The following is a 22,217-nucleotide window of genomic DNA, read 5'->3' as shown; positions in this document are numbered from 1 at the left end:
TTAATTTTCCTAAAGGTTACTCTGAAAATTATTTACTAAGAGTTTAAAAGTTATCATTAAAATGAAGTTCAGAGTGTTCCAGGGGCTGTGGGATTTCGTGTGTGTTTTCTGAGGTGGGGCAGATGTTATCTTCATGAAAAAGGCCAGTAGGCAGTTGAATCAAAGATCATAGGTTTGGAAAGAGAATGAGGCTAGAGATAAACTTTTGAAGCTATTCAGTATGTTTCATTCATTCCTCTATATGCCCCAGGGAATTCAGGCCTTGGAGTTCATGTAGACCACAAGGCTGGCATCCTCCTTTCCTGGAAAGTTGATAGTCTAGTTACTATATTCTAGAGGGAGGATTATTTGCTAAAGAAGGTCATAGATGAAGCTTGAGAATAGATGAGACTGGGGGGAAAAAAGGAGTGCAGATAGAATTTTTAAAAAATTAAGGACAACCTAACTTTGGGAAGTACCTGTATTGTGTAGGTTTTCAGGAGAAAGGCAAGAATTGTTGTAAGTACCTATATTTAGTGGTTGGCATGTCAAAAAGGAGTCAGAAAAAAAAAAAAAAGGAGTCAGCAAAGAAAACAGATTCAGGGTGGTAGGTTGTGGGGGATTTACCACTTGTGCAAATTTCTTCTAAACCTTGGGGAGAAAGGTGTTCACATGGCCACATGTTTCTGTAGGATTTCCAAAAGTAAGGTATTTTAAGTTAAGAGTGCTGTCTCTTTCCATTCTTGATTTACCCTCATGTCATGTAGCATTGGAGTGCCTGTAGGCATTTCTGGCATCCAGCTAAGGGAAAGTTGAATTGAGGTTACATTTAGTTTGGGTGGCATATGTTTCTGTGGTTCATTGTCACTTCAGAGTGTAGTTAGGTTTTTGCTAGCTGTTCTGGTATAGGGATGACATTTGGAATACAGTCGACCCTTGAACAACACAGGTTTGAACTGTGTGGGCTTACTTACATACAGATTTTTTTCAATAATAAATAATTATAGTACTACGCTATCTGAGGTTGGTTGAATACATGGATGTGGAACCTCGGATATGGAGGAGCTGCTATACAAAGGGCTGACTATAAATTATATACAGATTTTTGACTGCTTAGAGGGTTGGCACTCTTAGCCCCCCTGGTTGTTCAAGGGTCAACTGTACTCTTATTACTTACTGTGCTGACTCAGTGTTATGAAAAAAGATGCACGGCCAGAGATTATAGATGATATGGACACGTCCTACAGAATGACACTAGAAGTACGTGACTAGGGTAAGAGAAACACAGTTTGAAATACACGGAGCCAGAAGCTAGTCTGGGGAAAACTCTTTTGAATCTGATAGCTTATAAAGGAAAGAAACAAATGTAAGTTTCCCCAAATTTGACAACAGTACTAAAATTTTATATTACATAGCCAGTAACAGTTTGTGAATCTAAAAGAATATTTTCTAAAATGTGAGTAATGATTTAGTCTTCAGAAAGTTTAAAAAAATCTGTTTCTTTATAGAAAATCTTACATATTTCTATTTATAGAAAATGTTACATATCATTGTCACATGAAGAAGTGATCATGAAAGATATGCAATTAAAATGTAGAAAAAGTATCCTAGAAGTGTGTCAGAGTTTATTATTGATAGAATTATGATGTTATTTTTCTAGATTTTAGTGATACTTGTGTTGTGATTCTTTCCACCCTCATTCTAGATAAGTATTCACCATTACACCTAAATTTGTATTTCTAATTTTGCTTTTTTTTCTTAAAGAGGTTCCCCTAAATTGTTTAAAGTTCAGGCCCAGCAAAACCTGGGAGGCACAGAATCATGCACGTCAAGAGGGTACAGTTTAAAGATGGAGGATGTGTTCTGTTTTAAATGATGCATCGAGGTCATATGGAAGGCAGTTTGACTTGGTGATAAAGGTCATTATTGATGATCATATGAATTTGGGAGTAGGGAGTGGAGGTTGTATATTCTTTTAAGAAAGTGGCTGTGACATCAAACAACAGTATTTTGGAAGGGAAAGCAAGGTCCAGGCAAGTTTTATGTGTATGTGTGTGTATGCTTCAAAGATAGATGCACATCTAAATGTGTTAGAGAGAGAGAAAAGATATATATATATATATATATGTATATACACACATATATTTATATAACACAGAAGGAAAAATTAAAGATAATAGCAAGTGAGGTTAAAGCTCACAGTAGCTAGTGAAGGGCAAACATCCATCCCTATACACTTAAGTAGGTTTTTTTAAAAAAATTGATGTTTAATTGATATATAACATCATGTTTGTTTCGGGTACAAATAATGATTCAATATTTTGTATTTATTGCAAAATAATCGTCATAATAAGTCTAGTTAACATCCATCACCTTACATAGTTATCAAAAAATTGTTTTTTCTTGTGATGAGGACTTTTAAGATCTACTCCCTTAGCAGCTTTCAAATGTGCACTATAGTATTATTGACTACAGTCATTTTGCACACCCCTACCCCCCACCTCTGGCAAACCACCAATCTGTTCTCTGTATCTATAGCTTTTTTTGTTTGTTTTTTTAGATTCTACAAACGAGTGAAATCATACAGCATTTTTCTTTCTCTGACTTATTTCATTTAGTATAATGCCCTCAAGATCCATGCATTTCGTCACAAATGGCAAGATTTCATGATTTTTTTATGGCTGAATGATATTCGTGTGTGTGTGCACGCACACAACACACATATACAACATTTTCTTTCCATTCATTCATCCATCGATGGACACTTAGGTTATTTCCCTATCTTCGCTATTTGTAAATAATGCTGCATTTCAGCAGTTGTTTAGTCGTCACTGTTTTAGCTCTGTGTTAATGCTGAGTATTGTAATTGGTTTTTATAATGCTGGCCCCAAGCATTTCTTCCTAAAACCATGACCTACTCTGTGCTTAGTTGGCTCCAAAACAATACAGTTTTAAAAGATTAACATTTGGATGGTTATGTCTTTTGTGACATAAATGGAAGATACTTATCTGTATTGGTTTAACATGTTAAAATCAGTCTTACCAAATTCTTCTTCTTCTTTTTTTTTTTTTTTTTTTTGTGGTACGCGGGCCTCTCACCGTTGTGGCCTCTCCCGTTGCGGAGCACAGGCTCCGGAAGCACAGGCTCAGCGGCCATGGCTCACGGACCCAGCCGCTCCGCGGCATGTGGGATCCTCCCAGACTGGGGCACGAACCCGTGTCCTCTACATCGGCAGGCGGACTCGCAACCACTGCGTCACCAGGGAAGCCCTCCAAATTCTTTGACTATATGAAGTGGTTGCCCCAAATTAGAGATATATATCAAGTCTTTTGCTGGAAAGGTTATACAAACTGATTATTACCAGAGACTTGGAATACATTTATTTTCCTTTAGCTTTATAGATCTTATGGAAAAGGGTACAAATTGAGTATCAGATAGGACATTTATTATTACTTTTTTCATTCAATCCACCAATATTTATTAGTTGTCTACTACATGGCAGACATGGGTCTAGGTGCTGGGGGAGAGCAATGAACTACATGGACAAGGTCTCTGCCTTCATGGAACTTGCATTCTAGTGGGAGAGAGAGAAAATAAGAAATAAGCACATATACATATAATATATTATCAGATAGCAATGTGTGTTGTGAAGAAAAATAAAGGAGAGTAAGATGACAGTGTGGTGGAGGATGATATGTAGATAATGTGATAGGAAAGCCAGGTAGGATATTTACAAATCACTTTTTCTCAGTATATTTAGAAAATTATTTTATGCAAGCCAAACGGTGTTTACAAAGATCAAACCATTTAAAACTTAATAGGAGCAACATCTATTCACCATAGTTTTCTCATCTCTAAAATTAGTACCTACCCCATAGGTTTGTTGAAGAGTTTAAATAAGATTGTGTGTGTGTGTGTGTGTGTGTGTGTGTGTGTGTGTGTGTAAGTGCAAGTATAGCCTTGGCACAATGCTTGAGTTATTTATCAACTCTCAATAAATGTTGAGTCTCCTTTTTAGCACGACTTTATTTCCTGTTATTTATTTTATATGAACCAAATAGGTTATGAGTTGACCAAGTCCTCTGTTAAGTACTTTCTTTTCCTGCATATATCTCCAAATTCCAGATTGAAGCTTTTTTCTTCAAATTTAGAGAATACAACTTTTTAAAATTGAGGCATAACATACATACTACCAAGTACAGTAATCTTAAAATATAGTGCTCAATGAATGTTTTCATAGGTATAAACATATGTGGTTACCGCCCAGATCCAAATATAAAACATTCCCAGCACACCAGAAGAAATCTTTGTTCACGCTTAGAGGCATTACTCCCTCCATATGTTAACTATCCTAACTCCTATCTCCATCAATTTTTTGGCCTGTTTTTGAATTTCATATAAATCGAGTTACATGGTATGTTATCTTTTGTGTCTGGTTTCCTTTGCTGAAAATAATGCCTACGAGATTCATACATGTTGTTAAATGTATCACTACTTTATCCTTTTATAGTTCTGTGTAGTATTCCATAGTACAAATGTATCATTATTCATTCTCCAGTTTATGGTCATTTGAGTTATTTCCACTTTAGGGGAACATTTATGATTAAAGCTGTTGTGAACATTCTTATACATCTTTTGGTAGACATATATTAATTTTTGTTGACTATATACCTAGGAGTGGGTTTATTGAATCATAGGGTAGGTATATGTTTGATCCTCAATAGAAACTGCCAAGCAATTTTCCAAAGTTGTACCAATTTATACACCCGGTATTAGTTGATGAGAGTTCCAGTTGCTCCACATTCTAATCAACACTTCAGATGAGTGTTTAGCCATTCTGTGAGTTGTGTAGTGCTGTGTCATTGTCACTTTAATTTACATTTCTTTGATGCTAATGGTGCTTGAGTACTTTTCTATATGATGATGGGCCATTTGGGTATTTTCTTTTTTGAAATTCCTGTTTAGATCTTTTGCCCATTTAAAAAATTGGATTTTTTTTTATTATTGATTTATAGTAGTCTTTTACATTCTTTATGAATTCTAGATACAAAACCTTTGCTGGATTTATGTACTGGTAATATCTTCTGCTGGTCTGTGGCTTAACCGTTTGCTTTCTAATGATATCTTTTGGTGAACAGAAGTTCTTAATTTTAATGAAGTATATAACTTTTTTTTCTATTAATAGGCTAGTAACTTTAGTTTTTAGTTAGCAGTTTAGTGGCCTTTTGAATATTTTAAAAAATCTTTGCTTATATGAAGATCATGAAGATATTTTCTTATATTTTCTTCTAGAAGCTTTATAGTTTTACCTTTTACTTTTAGGTTTGTGATCTATCTTGAATTAATCTTTGTTAATGGTGTGAAATTGAGGTCAAGGTTCATTGTTTTTTCATACTAGTTTCCAAAACTCTAGCACCATTGATTGAAAAGGCTGTCTTTTCCCCACACAGATTTTCAGTGGCATCTTTTTCATAAAGCAAGTGACCATATATATGTGGATCTGTTTTTGGACTCTGTTTCATTAGTATATTTGTCCATCCTTTGACCATTGTCACACTAAAACTTTATAGTAAATGTTGAAATCTTGTTGTGTAAGTCCTTCAGCTTTGTTCTTCTTAAAGATTGAAGTTGGCTATTCTAGGGTCTTTGCAGTTCCATATAAATTTTTGGATTGGTTTGTCAGTTTCCACAAAACGTCTTGCTGGAATTTTGATTAGGATTGCATTGGAACTATAGATTAATTGGGGGGAATTGGTTGTCATAATAATATTGAGTCTTACATACCATGAACTGTGTGTATTTCATCATTTATTTACTTTAAATTTTTTTCTCATTATCATTTTTTAGTTTTCAGTGTAGCTATCTTACCCGTCTTATGAAAGATTTATTCATTATTTCATTTTTGTTATATAATAAATTCTCTTTCATAAATTTGATTTTCCATTTGATTGTTATTACTATATAGAAATACAATAGAAAAGTCTTAAACTTGTATCAAAAAACCTAACTAGATTCACTTATTCATTATAGTCGCTTGTTTGTAGATTCCTTTGCATTTTCTACATATATAATCATGTTATCTGTGAGCAAAGACAGTTTTACTTTTGCTGATCTTTATCCTTTTCTGCCTTTTTATTGTCTTATTTCAATGGCTAGAACCTCCAATATAAAGTTGAATAGAAGTGAGGACAGTGGACAATCTTGTTTTCTCCCCAACTCCTGGGTAATATATTCAGTATATTGACATTAAAATTGATGTTAGCTGTAGTTGAGGGATATGTGTGTACATTTTTGGTAGAAGATACCTTTTATCAGGTTAAAGAATTTTCCTTCTTCTATTTCCAGATTGCTAAGCAGTTTGTAAAATTATGAATGAGTGTTAAATTTTATCAGATACTTTTTCTGTATCGAGATGATCCTAAGATTTCTCTTTTTTATTTTGTTAATGTGGTGAGTTACTTTGGTTTATTTCCAAATGTTGAACCAACAACCTTGTCTTCTTGTAATAAATCCCACTTAGTCATGTGTATTATCCTTTTTGTATGTTGCTAGATTAACCTTGCTAAATTATTATTATTTTTAGAATTTTCATTAATGTTCATGAGAGATGTTGGTCTGTAATTTTCTTTTCTCATAATGTCCATGTCAGGTGTTGGTTTTAGGGTTGTGCTGGCTTCATACAATGACTTAGTATTTCCTTTTTCACTATTTGCTGAAAAAAGTTGTGTAAGATTGGTTTCTGCTACTTTTAATCTGTGGGATCAACTCTTTTTTTCTCTCATAAAATTTATGAAGTAGTCATCAAAATATAGGGTATGGGTGTCTTCTTCTACAGTTGAGGAACCTGAAGCTCAGAGAAGTTAAGCAGGACTAGTCAGCTGGTAGTTACTGATCTGATATTAAAAACCAGTTCTGTCTTACTTCAAAACCCGTGATGTATAATGTACATGGAGGAAAGTGACTGACCAAGTGGTCATATGGAGGTCTTAAGAAATACTAGAAGTTATTCTTTTGAAAGCTGAGAGAACTTCTTTTGGAAACTTACTTTCTGCTAGTCTAAGAATCACACTCCTGATGACTGCTTCTCAGCTGTTTGTGAGGGTTGTGGCTTAAAGCAGCTAAGTTTTATAATTCTCAGCTGGCTCTGTCCAACGAAAAGCCTGTCCCTTCCAAAACTGAACAAATCAGTTTTATTTCTCTGTGGTAACAAATGGTTACTTGGAATTTACTGGAATTCCTCTTTTTCCAAATTCACATAATCCTGGCAAAAATTCTTTGGCTTTGTAGAAGTTAAGATATTTCCTAGCATATGATAGGTTCAGAGAGTCAGCTCATCCTATACTGACAGGACCAAGGATAGGGGAAAAAACTTCATACAAGGGAAATATAAGGTGATTTTTTAAGACTTATCTAGTACTTTATTTCCCCCTTAGTTCAAGCATTCTTATCAGAGAGGCTTTCTTATAAAAATAAAGTTAACTTTTATTTCACGTAGAAGCGTCTTTTCTTTCTATGGGGTACAAAGTACATGAAAAAGGGGTACTTGTTTGCTGATCATTAAAAACTTCAGGTTTTCAAACAATTATTTACTAATGACATCTCATGCTGTAGCTATTTATTTTTTATTTTCAGAATTGTATTGGAAATGTTTGATTCCTTTATGATTTTTCAGCAAGTTATATAAAGTTGTTTAGTCACTAAAATTTATACTGTGCCCATGACATTACTTTATTCCCTTCGTATGAAAGCCTCAATAAGTTTTTCTTGTTTCCAGTTAACTTAATTAGAAAGTCTGGCTCCGTTTGAAACAGCTTCTCATTTTTAAAGCATAAAGCGTTATTTAGTGAAGCCTATAAAAGAATAATATGAAAGAAGGTAATTCTTTGCAGGAGAAAAATGTTCTGTGTTAGTAAAACCTCAGGATTTTAGAGCTGAAAACTTTTCTAAGAGATCATTTAATCCTTTTAGTACTCGTGATATTGATATCTTAATGGGGTTATTTTGCTGACAAATATAGTATTTATTGCTTTCTAAAATCCATTGTTACTTATGGGTGCCTCCAACAATGGAGACACAAATTTAATTTAAAGGAATAGATATTATTGAGAAAAACAATTTATTCAGTCTTTCATGCAGTAAAATTTGATGGAGGGCATTACGTATTATGCCAGGTGCTCCTAGGTACACAAATGAAAGCAACACAACCATTGCTCTCAGTAGTCACGATCATTGGAAAAAAAAAAAAAAGGAATAGATATTATTTTTAGCCTTGGTCACCTTAAAAATTGGAGTTAAAGTATTGGCCCTTTTTAGTTCTGCTGGTAATAGTAGATCTTACTCTTTTGCCATTCTATAGTTCTAATTGGTTAATATGTGGACTCTAATATTTAGTGAGGTTAATTATTAGTGTGAAATTAAGGATTTCATTTTGGCTTTTATATAAAGCTAGACATAAATAGACTTCATAGTTAATTATTTATGCTGAATAATAAAAGTTTAAGTTTGGAGGTTCTCTATTATTGGGAACACTTGGTCTAGAAGTTGTATTAAAAATTTGATAGAAAAATAGGTAGTTGATTGATTTTATTATAATAATTTTGTGAAACAGGAAAAAAATTTTAAATTATCAAGGTAAACTGTCAAAAATAAGTATTTAGAAAAGAATGTTTTAATGTTGAATTACTTATGAACTGACAACTGTAATCTTTTGCCTAAGATTACTATCATAGTACAGTGCTTTAAAAACTTTCATAGCAAAGGCTTGTCAGTTTTTCCCATTTTTAGGAAAAATTTTTAGGGTATTATTTCTTTAAATATTTGTTTAATAAAAAGAAAAATTACTAATATTCCAGATGAAGTTTTCTTTCCAAATGAAGTTTTCTCTTTTAACCTTACTGTGTTCTCACTTGTAATGTTCAAGTGATATTGTTGCTGGCAAGGTCTCCTGACTAGTGAATTTATTCTCCTATGGTAAATGTTCTGATGTCATTATTTCCTTCTCTGTCTTTTTATCATGGCTCAGTCATTTTATGGGAACCTGACACAGTGACAGGCAAAAGGTTAGCTGGAAGAGAAAAGAGATGAAACTGAAACTAAAAGTGATTCAGTATATACTAAGTTATCAGTTACTACTTGCATATTATCCATGGTAAATTTTATATTTGTACTGGCTTTTCCTTGTGTTTTTAGGAGCCCTGCTTGGAGTATCTCCTTTGATCATTTACTTAACAAATCTAAGTGCCTATTATGTGCATAACATTTCTGTGACTATCTAGCTCATTGATTTGTGCTCAAGTGATAGTATCCAATTTTAATATTAACTTTCTGAAACATACAGAGCTTAGCCTTCCCCACATACAGGGCTTAATCTTCCCGACAAATTATATGTGTGTATTTTAATGGCAAAAATAAATGGATTTATTCATATTCTAGCTCTCTGCCATCAGCACGAATAAATAGGTTTAACTATATTTCCAGTTACCACTTTCTGAAGTTTTATTGAATGAAATGTCTAAAATGAGTAGTAGATATTATCTGTGTTGCAATTATCTTTGGATTCCAATTACTTACACCATCTCTTTATAGCTGATATTCAAAAATAGTTTCAAAAGTTTGAACAATTTTAACATAAAATTTCTGTTCCGCTTTTGTAACACATTTTTATTCCTTCAAATTAATACATACACATAGTTAAAAAATCAAACAGCATTAAAAGATTAAAATGAAAAATTACATTCCCCTTTCTAGTTCTTCCCCACTCTCCAGTCCTGCTCCTCAGACATAATCACTCCGAATTCTTTTCACTGTTTCTTGTGGTATTTATCTACGTAATTTAAAATAATATGCCTCTTCTGCCAATTTCTTGGCTTAAGTGATTCTTGTATCTTATTAAGAATTTAGGTCTCTTAGAGTCCTTCCCTGTCACTCTTCTTCCATTTTCTTACTGTAGCTATGTCACAATTTTAAAATCTATTTTAGGTATTTACATTTTTTGATTATGAAAATATTGTTTACTTTCGAACTAAGTCTACTTTAAAAAAAAAGCATCCAGTGTTACAATTAAAATGTCTGAAGCTAATCTGATTTCTCTCTGGAAGTTTTTAGGATTTTCTTTATCCTGGTGTTCACAAATTTGTGATGTTGTGCCTTGGTATATGTCTTTTTCAATCATGTGCTGATATTTCATTTTTTTTTAAATTTAGGAGATTCATATCTTTTAGTTTGGGGAAAATTTCCTGTGGTTTTTAATAATTTCTCTTTTTTTCCTCTTTTCAATTCTTTCTTTCTGGACTTACTATTTTTTTTTTTTTTTTTTTTTTGCGGTACGTGGGCCTCTCACTGCTGTGGCCTCTCCCATTGCGGAGCACCAGCTCCGGACGCGCAGGCTCAGCGGCCATGGCTCACGGGCCCAGCCGCTCCGCGGCATGTGGGATCTTCCCGGACCGGGGCACGAACCCATGTCCCCTGCATCGGAAGGCGGACTCTCAACCACTGTGCCACCAGGGAAGCCTACCTCCTATTTTGACAGTGTATCTCTTGGATTAATTGCTTAATTAAAAAAAATTTTTTTTTTTCTCCCCAAGTCCATCTCTTAGGATTTTTGTTTTATTTTTCTTGTTGTCCTTCACTTCATCTTCTCATCCTTCTACTGACTTACAAAATTTTTATCATAGTTTTAATTTCTCCAAGAGCTTTCTTGTTCTCTGTTCCCATTTCAAGATTATGTTTTTGTTTCATGGATACAATATCTACTCTTATCTCTCTGAGATTATTAATAACATTTCATCGGTGTTTTCTTCTGTTTCTTTTTCCTGCCATTTCCTAATTTCTTGTGGCTCATTTTAGTCTTTGCCTTTCTGGTGGAAGCTTTCATCAGATCCTTAGAGTCTTCGTTTTCTCAAAAGCAGACTCCAAGATAGGGAGATGATTCTAGGAATTATAATCAGAGAATGGGGAAGTGAGACAGTACAAGAGGAAGACTAGTAAAGAGTATATTGATTGAGTGGATTATTGCTGTGGGCAGCTGGGATTCAATATTACTGGAGACTCTCAGAGAGACTCTATGCTGTCCAATACTAACCACTAGCCATGTACTGTTATTTAAATTTAAATTACTTAAATAAAATTTAAAATTCACTTTTTGGTCACACTAACCACAACTCAAGTGCTCAATAGCCACTTGCAGCTAGTGGCTGCCATATAGGGCAGTGCAAATATCAAACATTTTTATGCTGGTTTAGACCATGATACCACGGAATTGTCTCACTGAGGTGCAGGGAAGCTGGGCACTTTATCTACCAACATCTGTCCCTTATTGGTTGAAGGTTGCTTCTGGAATTCTTTTTTTTTTTTTTCACACCAAAACAGTACTTTATTTTGTAAATTTTGACCCATTATTACTCCCATGTTATTTTTTTTTCAGCTGTCAAGTGTACAAGGTAAAGAAGAAATTTAGTTAGGTGGGGGTTGTACCTGGAAAATAAATTTCTTCAACTCCATATACACGTTTCAGAACTGCTGGGTCCCAAGTCCCTCTGTGAACTCCTGGGCTGCCACTATCATGTGCAGCCTACAAAGCTACACTATACGAATAGCTTATTAATTCTGCATATCAGGTCAATCAATGTGTCAACCTGTAACAGACTGCACACTTTTAACTGAACATGGCAAAATGTTCACTCTCTAGAACTTTACATCATCATTTAATGTCAAACAATGAAGCAAATCCCAACAGTATATACAAAAAACAGCATTTACAAAAGATTGTTTCCCATACTGATTAACCCAGGCAGCTAACTCATTGGTTTATGCAACTTTTTTGAAGAAAAATAAATCAATTGCTAGCAGTTGATCACTCATCCATTGACGACTTGCATCATTTATTCAGTGCTATATTAAATAATGTATTGGAAGATAGATTAACTAATAGGTCCAAGCCTCCTAACAATTTAAATGAAAATTACAAAATGTTTGAGACCCTATTTTGGAATACAAAGGGTGTTTGACTTCCAATTTCCATTCTCTGTAGAACAAGAACAGGTCATTCCTTTATGGACATGCGTAAAATACATCACATTTTCTGTCCTGCTGATGCTATAAATTCAATACCAATTCTCCACCACATCAGTTATGAGCATAAAGTATATCATGTAACCTCAAATCTCTAACAGTGGAAGGCTTACACAAGAATGGATGCTGCTAGAATAATGCTGCTTCCTTTGATGTGATAACTCAGCATCCATCTCCCTCCCCCTCAGATGATTCTTCAGCATGTTACTCGGCCATGGTTCACGGGCCCAGCCGCTCTGCGGCATGCGGGATCCTCCCGCACCGGGGCACGAACCTGTGTCCCCTGCATCGGCAGGCGGACTCCCAACCACTGCGCCACCAGGGAAGCCCGTGAGGGAGGGTTTTAATCTCATACCCAAGTTAGAGTGAAGACATTGGTCACATAATACAGATGCTCCATTTTTTAAAAAATTCTGAATCTTGGGCACCTGTTCTCCTCTAACTACTTTACAGTTTCTAAAAGCAGTTATTGTCCAAAGCTGGAAGAACTTAAGTCTTTTCAGATGAGCATGTGAATGAATGGAGGGAGGTAAACAAAAAATAAAGACGAGGTTTGATAGGGGAGCAGCCGGATAAGAAAATCAAAAAAGGAATAGTAATTTTAAAGTTTATTCCAGCTATAATGCAGGTTATTCTGACTTTCAGGTAGCATCACATGGCATACTTCTGAGTCCATTCCTGAGTTATTCTGTTGTACTTAACTCTGTTTTATAGATCCGTGCAATCTCTGCCACTAGGGGGTCATCTGGGTTTGGATCACATAGCAGTGAACAAATGGATAAGAGAAATTTAGAAGTAGTTAAAGCAGGAGACCACTGTGACCTTAGAATGTCGAGACAAATGCTGCCATTACTGTTAATATTTGGATGATAAATTCTTGTTGTAAATGCAACCTTAGGTGGTTTGAAGGGGTAGTCTGTAGGAAATGAACTGTCAAAAAGAATACACCGCCTTGATGCGGGCTGTCATTAGGTCCCGTAATTGTAGCTTGCCAATGAAACATATGATCCCCAACTGGACCTGCAGAACATTGTGCTGCAGGGTCACGGGCCAAATCACCAAGTTCCTTATTAATCCGTTTCAGCGCCATAGTCTGTGCTTTTCGTTTGGCTCCGTACTATTTCAGTGTGTGCTCAAAGGTCAGGCCAAAACACTTGATTTTCCCGGAGGCTGGGAAGGATTGTCTCTGTCTCACACCAGCTCTGCCAGACACAGGAGCAGAGGGGCTGGGACCTCCCTGAAGCTGCAGCCTGGCCTCCTTGCTGCGCGGCAGCTGGTGCCTCCCTGTCCCTACGGGGCTCACACGCATGACCTCTCCTGGCGTTCTTAACTCCCTGTTACTTCTGGCCTGTGTCAGTCTGCTATCTCACCTCTATTTTCTACTAGGTGCCTGCTATACCAAATGCAGAATTTCTGTAGATCTCTGGTCCCTAGAATTTCTCCAGAGACCAAAATTCTGGTCTGCTAGTCTGAAGGGAAGTAGTTGCTTGACTGAACATGGTGGAGGTAGTGTCTTATCCGTATAAATATGTAGATTTTCAATCAAACTCCCCAGATTTTAGTGGGAAATCTTACCCCAACATTCTATGGCAATTGCTATCTTCAAGTGCTAAGACTTTGGAGGGGTCTGTGAGTAAATTGACTTCCTATTCTTTTTCCTTACTGTAGATAGACATTTAGGTTTCAATCTTTTTTGATCTGCAAATTACCACCCCTTTGGAGCTTAAGAAAAATTATGATATATAGTGTTTCAAACATACGGAAAAGTATAAAGAAAAATATACGTGCAATTCTTGTAATGCTGTGGTAAACCCAACTAGGCCGTGATGTATTGTTTTGTCTTGTCTTTTCTTTTCCTTCCCTCCCTCCCTTCCTTTTCTTCTTTCTTTTCCTTCAATGCCAAGATCTTTTATTTGATTAAATTTTGGGAGACTTGCCAACACTCATTGATATCAAGGTAGCTAAGATTTAGATCATATATGTGGTTGAATTTTTAAATTGTATTTATTGCCAATGTATTAAGTTTTGTAATGATCATTTAGATAGGAGCAATATTCATTGATTTTTAGTGTTTTTGGCCAGTTTCATAGATTTTAAAATAGCTGTAAAGACATAATTACAGTTTTCATACACATATATTTTAGCATTTTGGTGCATGCTGTAGTAGATTGTATCTTCAGCATCTGACAGCATGTAGTGACAATATTGATTTCTTCCTTATTCAATCATCTAGGAAATACATATTGTGTACCTACTGTGCACCAGATGCTGGGGATATCACAGTGAACAAGACAGTCAAGATTCTTGCTGTCATGAAACTACTGTCATGAAACTTAGAAATCATCATTGGGGAAGGTACTGGGGAAGAGTGATTGGATAAAACAACACATAAAAGAACAAAATAGCTTCAGAAAGTGTGATAGGTCCTGAGAAAAAAATAAAACAGGCTGGTGGGATACAGTGTGCCTGGAAGGACTAATTTAGATTGCATGGTTACAGAAGTCCTTTGTAAGAAGATGACATTTGAGCTGGGACTTGAATGATGAGGAGACAGTCTCATGAAGACCTGGTGATGGATTTTCTGGTTAGTGGGAATAGGAGTGCAACTGCTTCTTAGGCCCGATAAGCTTGGCATATTTGAATACTTTAAAAGATGAGTATTGCTAAAGGGTAATGATTGAGTGGAAGAGTGATAAAGGAAATGTTGTGTAAAGATAGGCAGGGATCTATATTTCACATATAGCCCTGGGAATCATTTCTTATTAACTCTGTGAACCTTGATGCCACTAGCAAAGAGAAGTATGGAAAACATGTGGTTGGTGTTAACAATGTAGCTTTTAGGAAACCAAAAAAATATCCACAGAGGTCTTCATTGCAGATTTGGAAGTATAATAAAAGAAATAATCATTAATTTTGTAGGCTCTGGAGATAAATCAGGCCGGACCGATTCCTGGCTTCTTTTTAGTGAAATATCAAGGTATAAAAATTTGTTTTGAAAGCAGTGGAGGAGAAAACTTGTACATAGCACCCTTTCCTCCTATTATATATGTATTTATTATATAATTACGTAAATATATTCATATATATGGATATGTGTATACAGAGATTGATATAGACACATATATGAATACTAATAATTTTGGTTGTTTTGTGAATGCTATTACAAGATATGAACCTATCATATTTATATAGAATTACCAACTATGCAGTTTGCTAGTAATTTTCTATTTTGGATTAATGCACTTTGAGAATTAATCTTTCAGTCACTTGAATAGTGAATTAGTCACTCTTTGCTTTACTCACTTTCATAATTTACTTGAATATCATGGATTTTATGAAGGGATAGACTGATTTGTTTAAGTTTTTCCTTATAAGTTTAACTTCTGTCATGTTGATAGGTGATTTTTCTCTTTCTGTTTCAGGGCCACAGGCCACAAGTATCCTTTACTCTAGTCAACCATCTGGAAATTTTATGCCACTGATAATTACTAGAAAGATAATAATACAAAAACATTAGCTAAGTGCCTACTATGTGTATGTGTACAACAATTGATAATTTCTCCTTCTGGGTTGGAGATTAGAATTAGAATATGAAAAAATATAGTTTTATGCTCTTTCTAGCAGGTGATAATTCTTTTTATTTCACTTTCAGTTGTGATTGCTAGTTCACCTCTGGTATTGAGAAAATCGTCACAAATTTTTAAAAATTATAAACAATTCATGCTTCTGGTTAGCAATTTAAATAGTAGAATAAGAAAAATGGAAAGTAAAAGTTCCTGACCCCTGCAGTCTTATTCCCCAGAGATAAACTTTGCTAACAGGTTCTTGTGTTTCCTTCTAGAATTTTAGATGTTTATGCAAGCATATGTTAAGGGTATGTTTGTGTGTATAAATTTACATATACAGTGTATCTTTCTTTCCTTTCTCTTTTTACATGTATAGGATCTACAATACTGTTCTGCAACATTTTTGTCACTTAGTACATATTATTGATATCTTTCATAGAAGCATCTTGTTCTTTTTTTTTGGTTGCTTCCAGTCTTAGTTGCGGCATGCAGGATCTTCGTTGAGGCATGTGCAATCTTTCGTTGTGGCGTGCAGGCTCCAGAGCATGTGGGCTCAGTAGTTGTGGCTCACGGGCTCTCTAGTTGTGGCACAGGCTCTAGAGTGCACAGGCTCAGTAGTTGAGGTGCAAGGGCTTAGATGCCCCGCAGCATGTGGGATCTTAGTTCCCTGATGAGGGATCTAACCTGCATCCCCTGCATTGGAAGGCAGATTCTTAACCACTGGACCACCTGGTAAACTCCCATCTTATTCTTTATAACAGCTGCATGGTAGTCCATTGTTTGAATACAGTGTAATTTATTGACCTGGCTTCTATTGATAAACAGTTTCCTTGTAATTTGTATACTTGCATCGTGTATAAGTTTATCCATAGGCATATATCTTTAAAAGTTTTAGAACAGTTGCCAAGTTGTCTTTCAAAATAGTAGCAACAGGGCTTCCCTGGTGGCGCAGTGGCTGAGAGTCCGCCTGCCGATGCAGGGGACACGGGTTCGTGCCCCGGTCCGGAAGATCCCACATGCCGCATGCCGCAGAGTGGCTGGGCCCGTGAGCCATGGCCGCTGAGCCTGCGCGTCCGGAGCCTGTGCTCTGCAACGGGAGCAGCCACAACAGTGAGAGGCCGCATACCACACGCAAAAAAACCCCAACCCCCCCCCAAAAAACCAAAATAGTAGCAACAATTTAAAGGCCCCACACTGTGTTCCAGTATTTCCCCTTTATATTCTAGCTAATGCACAAAAACAGAAACAGTTGAATGTAGATAGGTAAATTTTAGTGATAAACAGAAAATATTTTTGGTTATGATAAAAGTACCATTTATTTTTTTTCTTTTTTTTTTTGGTATCTTGTGACATCTTTATAAATACTCACATGGGAAAAGTTGAATTTTACATTTAATCTAAAAAATGATAGTATAGTGCTCAGCATGCTTGTTAGAAAACTTATATAGGACATGAATGATCTAAAGTGGTTAAAATAAATGATATTTATTTTAATATTTAGTTGTTATATGCAAGCTAAAGTTCATGTAATTCAAATAATGATAAGTACATTTTTAGATTTCTCAGTATGGACTTTTTCTGTCATTAAATATAGTTAATATAGTTTTAAAATGAACGATTAAAATGGATTTAAATTTTGCAGATTGGATCAGGCAAGAATCATCAATGGATGCTAAATCCATGGGGAACTTTTAATGAGGAACACGATATTTCAGTGATTTTAAAGAGTATCCTTGCAGATTGCTTATTAGTTGCAAGGGAAAAAAACAATAACTATTCAGAGGATAAATCAGACAACACCTTGATCGATGATCAAAATTAATAGCAGTAAGGGGTAGATGGATATCGTGTGTTTCCAGAAGTGATTCTCCAAGCAGTATTAGTATTTCAACCAAGAATGAATAAACTAAATCTAGTAATGAGAAAAGATCAGACAAACCCCCAAATGAGCATACTATTAAAAACAAAGGTTTATATTCTAAAAAAAAGTCAGTGTCTGGGGCTTCTCTGGTGGCGCAGTGGTTGAGAGTCCGCCTGCTGATGCAGGGGACACGGGTTCACGCCCCGGTCTGGGAGGATCCCACATGCCGCGGAGCGGCTGGGCCCGTGAGCCATGGCTGCTGAGCCTGCGCATTCGAAGCCTGTGCTCCGCAACGGGAGAGGCCACAACAGTGAGAGGCCCGCATACCACAAAAAAAAAAAAAAAAAAAAAAGTCAGTTTCATAAAAGGCAAAGAGAGGCTTTAGATAGGTTTCAGATTAAAGGAAAGTAAAGAGATGTAACTAAATGTAATACCAATTGTAGATTGGATCCTATAAAAACTTATAGGACATTGGGTCGATTGATAAAATTGGAACAGGACAGTAGATTTGATACGAGTATTTAGCAGCATTGATTTTTCTGTAACCATACTGTAGTATGGTTATGTAAGAGAATATCCCTGTTCTTATAAATTTAAACTTAAGAATTTAGGGATAAGAGGGTATGATATAAGCAATTTTCTCTCAAAAAGTTCAAGAGGAAAAAATAGAGTATGCTTGTAAAGGTGCATATATGATAAGGTAAATAGGACAAAATATTTTAAAAATATTTATTTATTTTATTTTTAAATTTTATTTTTTAAATTTTTTTGGCTGCGTTGGGTCTTAGTTGCAGCACGCTGGATCTTCGTTGAGGCATGCGACGTCTTTCATTGCCGGACGCGGGCTCTTCCTTGCAGCGCGCAGGCTTCTCTCTAATTGTGGTGAGCGGGCTCCAGAGTGCGTGGGCTTCTGCACTTTGCAGCACACGTGCTCTCTTGTTGAGGCGTGAGCTTAATAGTTGTGGCGCACAGGCTTAGTTGCCCTGCGGCGTGTGGGATCTTAGTTCCCTGACCAGGGATTGAACCCACATCCCCTGCATTGGAAGGTGGATTCTTTACCACTGGACCACCAGGGAAGTCCCCAGGACAAAATATTAACAGTAGATTAGTCCAGGTAAAGGACAAACAGGACTTCTATGCACTAATCTTGTTTTGCAACTCTTCTGTAATTTTGCAATTATGCTCAAATAAAATGTTTAAAAAATGGATTAAAGATTTGTTTAAATAACAGTGAATTTTAAGAACTGTTTATAAAATCAAAGGTTTTCGATCAGTGGTATTTTATTATGCATTAAGTAGGGAGAAATAATTCCAAAATCTAGCTATACCTCATTGCCAGAAATGCTAATTCTTTGTTGGAGTTTCTCATACAGAACAGTGTGGCTACTATGATTAGCAGGTGTTAAATATTGGGTTACAAACTAAATGTTTTTAGAATCTTGAATTGGGAAAGATTAGTGTGGGCTACATGTTAGGACTCTGAAGAAAGTGCAAAAGTTTGTGTGGTAGTAGTGTTGGTGAGGTGAGATAGAAGAATTGGAAGGAAATGGCTAGAGGAGAATTCAAACTTGGAGAAAGTGAATTTGGAAGTGAATTTCCATGTAAATGCTACCACTGTGGAGCAGTGGTTTCCAATCTTTTCCTTCCTAAAGATACTTGTCTCATTGATTTTAATATTCACTTTTCCCTACCACATTTTAAAACCTCTGAAGTCTGGGTGTGCCTTATGATCAGTGGCATCTGACAATCAGTGTCAGTATGGATTGAAGTCAGTTCTTCCATAAAAGATTTGTGTTTGCTTCTGCCATAGTGTGGGGGCCCTAGCAACCTGAGACCATTTTAAATTAAATTTAGTGCTTGAGAATTTGGACCACACTAGTAGCATGAATTCAGATTACAACTCTGTGTTAGTTCTGATGGCGGTTCAAATTTGAAGGGGAATCTTTTCCCCCCCGCCAGCTAGTGCCAAAGTTAGGAAGACAAGTTTCTGTGCTGTTGCTTTTCGTATAATAGGTTTCTCTTTTTCTTCTATATACTTTCTTTTTTTTTCCTATATACTTTTGTCATAGCTTTATTATAGGGTTTCCTATTAGACTTCCCATAGTGGGCATTTTTTGTTCTTAGATGTACATAAAAATAATGGTGATAAAAATACCTTTTTTTCCCCCTTCCTGGCTAACTTTCATATCCTTACTATTTGGATATATGTCCTTAATTATATTATTCCTATTCATGGTTTCACAATATCTTTAATCTTGCCTGACCCAGAGGAATTCCTCTAAAAGTAAAATAACACTCTACATTTATAGTTCAAGCTCCCTTAAGCCCCTTATCTTGGTGAGAGGTTGCAAAGTAGTCACTGTCAGTTTTTGGTTTGGAAGACATTTGGGGCAACATTGTAGAACAGGTGAATGAGTATACATATGCCTTGGAGTTAGTCCTGCTTTTGAATCCTCTGCAACTTACTTTTGCATGTTACTTAACCTTTCTGAACCTTAGCTTCCTCATCTAGAGAATGGATATGATAATACCACTCTTATGATGTTATTGTGAGCCTTCCACGAGATCGTATATGTAAAGGTCTAGTGTGGCATCTGGCACAGATGTGGTGCTGAATAGTTGATTGATTTTTTTGGGTTGACTGTAATAGCTGTTGTTTTTGGTTTCTCAGGATATTCCCTTCTACTCAATCCCTCTTCTTTTAGAAATCTGTCTTGCCCACCCATTCTCCCCCTACACTTCCACCCAACCACCAAAGGGATGGGCACATTACCTATCCTGGTGATCTAGGTTAATCCCGTTGATACAATAGTAGGTCTAAGTCTGAGTGAGCATGTGACCAAAGTCCATCAGAGTCTTGTCCAGCCAGAGATTGATATGCATGCATTGGAGGAACAGAACCGCTCTTTACACTGCTATTACGAGTGTGAGATTTAGACTAGGAAGCTTTTGGCAGCCATCTTCCAATTCCTTATGGAGAAGTTCTGCTTAAATAATAAAGCTAAGGGGAAACTACCAGGGATAAGAGTTGGGTGTGGGGGGAGGGTGGTTAGGGAGAAACATACACACATACACACCCCAACCAACTGAAGGAGACTTACTTCCATTTTTTTGAGGCCCTTCTTTCTACAGTTTTTCTTTCAGAACTATGCCAATTTCCTGCCCAGCTTTATAAGCCAATGAATGCCCCTTTTGGCTTAATGTGGGTTGAATTGGCTGTCACTTGCAATGCAGATTTCTGATGGGTATGCTAATGATATTATTTTCCCCAAGAATATTTCTTGTTCAAAGAACTGCCTTTATTGCTTCCATGCTGAATATTCAAAAACTAGTGTTTAACAGGCCATTAAATGGGGGATAAAAATCTGGGGAAAGAAATACAAATTATGAATTTTTAAAGGAATATCCCTGAGTTTAAGCTATTTTCCATGTCATATGATTCTTCCCAGTGATGGTACAGAGAATACTGTATTTAAAGTAAACTTCTATTCAGATGTGCAAAGAAAAATTGCAGTGTAATTTTAATTAGAAACTGTTAGTCACATTTAGAAGCTCTGATTAAAGATATAATGGGCAAAAGGGATGAAGTTTACATTTGCAGTTTTTCGTGGGTTGGATCTTCACTGCTTTTGCTTCTTACGGATCTCAGATAGAATGAGCAGGGCCTAACTGGTCTGAAGCTTAAGGGGTGATCCAGAATGCAAGTGAGAGGACCAGAAGGGTAATGAATCAGTGACAGCATTCACAGCTGGTAAAAATGCTCTTTGTGTTCTCATTCGGGATAGTTACTCTGGATAGGGGCCAAGGATCATAATATGGCCACATGCAAGTTTGCAATTTGATTAGACTTGAGAACATGTTAGGGAAGGAAAGAATTTCCTTTAAAATCATGCTGCACACTTAATACTCAGAGTGGTAGAAATGATTTAAGCTGAGAAGCCAAGAAAAAATTTAGTCATTCTTCCAAGTCTAAGGATAGCAGTATCCAGAGAATAGTGTGTAAACTCCTACCATTTGTACTTCTGTTTTCTTTTCTTTGTGAGTGTTAGTATTTAAATTTTACCCAAGATAGGAAAAGTGATTTATGTGGGTGTGCAAGAGGTGTGTTTAAAAGTAGATCATAATCCTATGGATTGACTTAAGTAATTTTCTTTGTAAGTGGTTGCATAGGAGTATTAAATACAAGTCCTCCTACTAATGTCATATTTAAATAATGCCTTAATATAATATAATGTCTTAGTGAACTGCTTGATTATACTAGAGATTGTCCCATGATTCCTTTAATATGTCTCATAAAATTGTATGAAAGAATGATATTGAGATCCTTTACTGTCAGGCATATAGACTTATTTAGTATTTATTTTAAAAAATTGGATTACCAGTTATATGTAGGACACCATGATAAATACAAAAAATACAAGAAATAGTCTTTGCTTTAGGCCAATTACATTCTCAGAGAGAGTTAAAATATTTATACAAATATCTGTTACTCAAAGCATTGTATATAAAATATCTTGTGTGGAGTATAAGTGTTTTAAGTTCTGAACTCTTGTATAGCAGGATTTCATTAGGTAAAGATGGTAAAGAAAAACACTACAGGCAGAGGAAATAGCATATGTGATGGGAACAATCTCAAGTACTATAATTTAGTTGGATTTCAGGGTGTTTCTACTGCTGTTTTGCATTTCAAGAGTTGTGGGAGAACACCAATTTTACCACAACCTGGCTAGTACTGGATGGT

The 22,217-nt window shown here is 35.8% G+C and overlaps 1 protein-coding gene and 1 pseudogene across 1 annotated transcript in view; one reads left to right on the top strand and one right to left on the bottom strand.

The window, feature by feature from the left end:
• The window catches only part of PDE3B (phosphodiesterase 3B), a 174,561-nt gene that overhangs the window by 25,969 nt on the left and 126,375 nt on the right, over nt 1–22,217 (top strand). The gene's annotated exons all lie outside the window — the stretch shown is intronic.
• Nucleotides 12,701–13,148, bottom strand: LOC131759349 (ubiquitin-conjugating enzyme E2 D3 pseudogene; annotated as a pseudogene).

This window comes from Kogia breviceps, chromosome 7 (genome assembly GCF_026419965.1).
Source record: "Kogia breviceps isolate mKogBre1 chromosome 7, mKogBre1 haplotype 1, whole genome shotgun sequence".
Classification (NCBI taxonomy): Eukaryota; Metazoa; Chordata; class Mammalia; order Artiodactyla; family Physeteridae; genus Kogia; species Kogia breviceps.
This window is presented reverse-complemented; position numbering and strand designations above follow the sequence as displayed.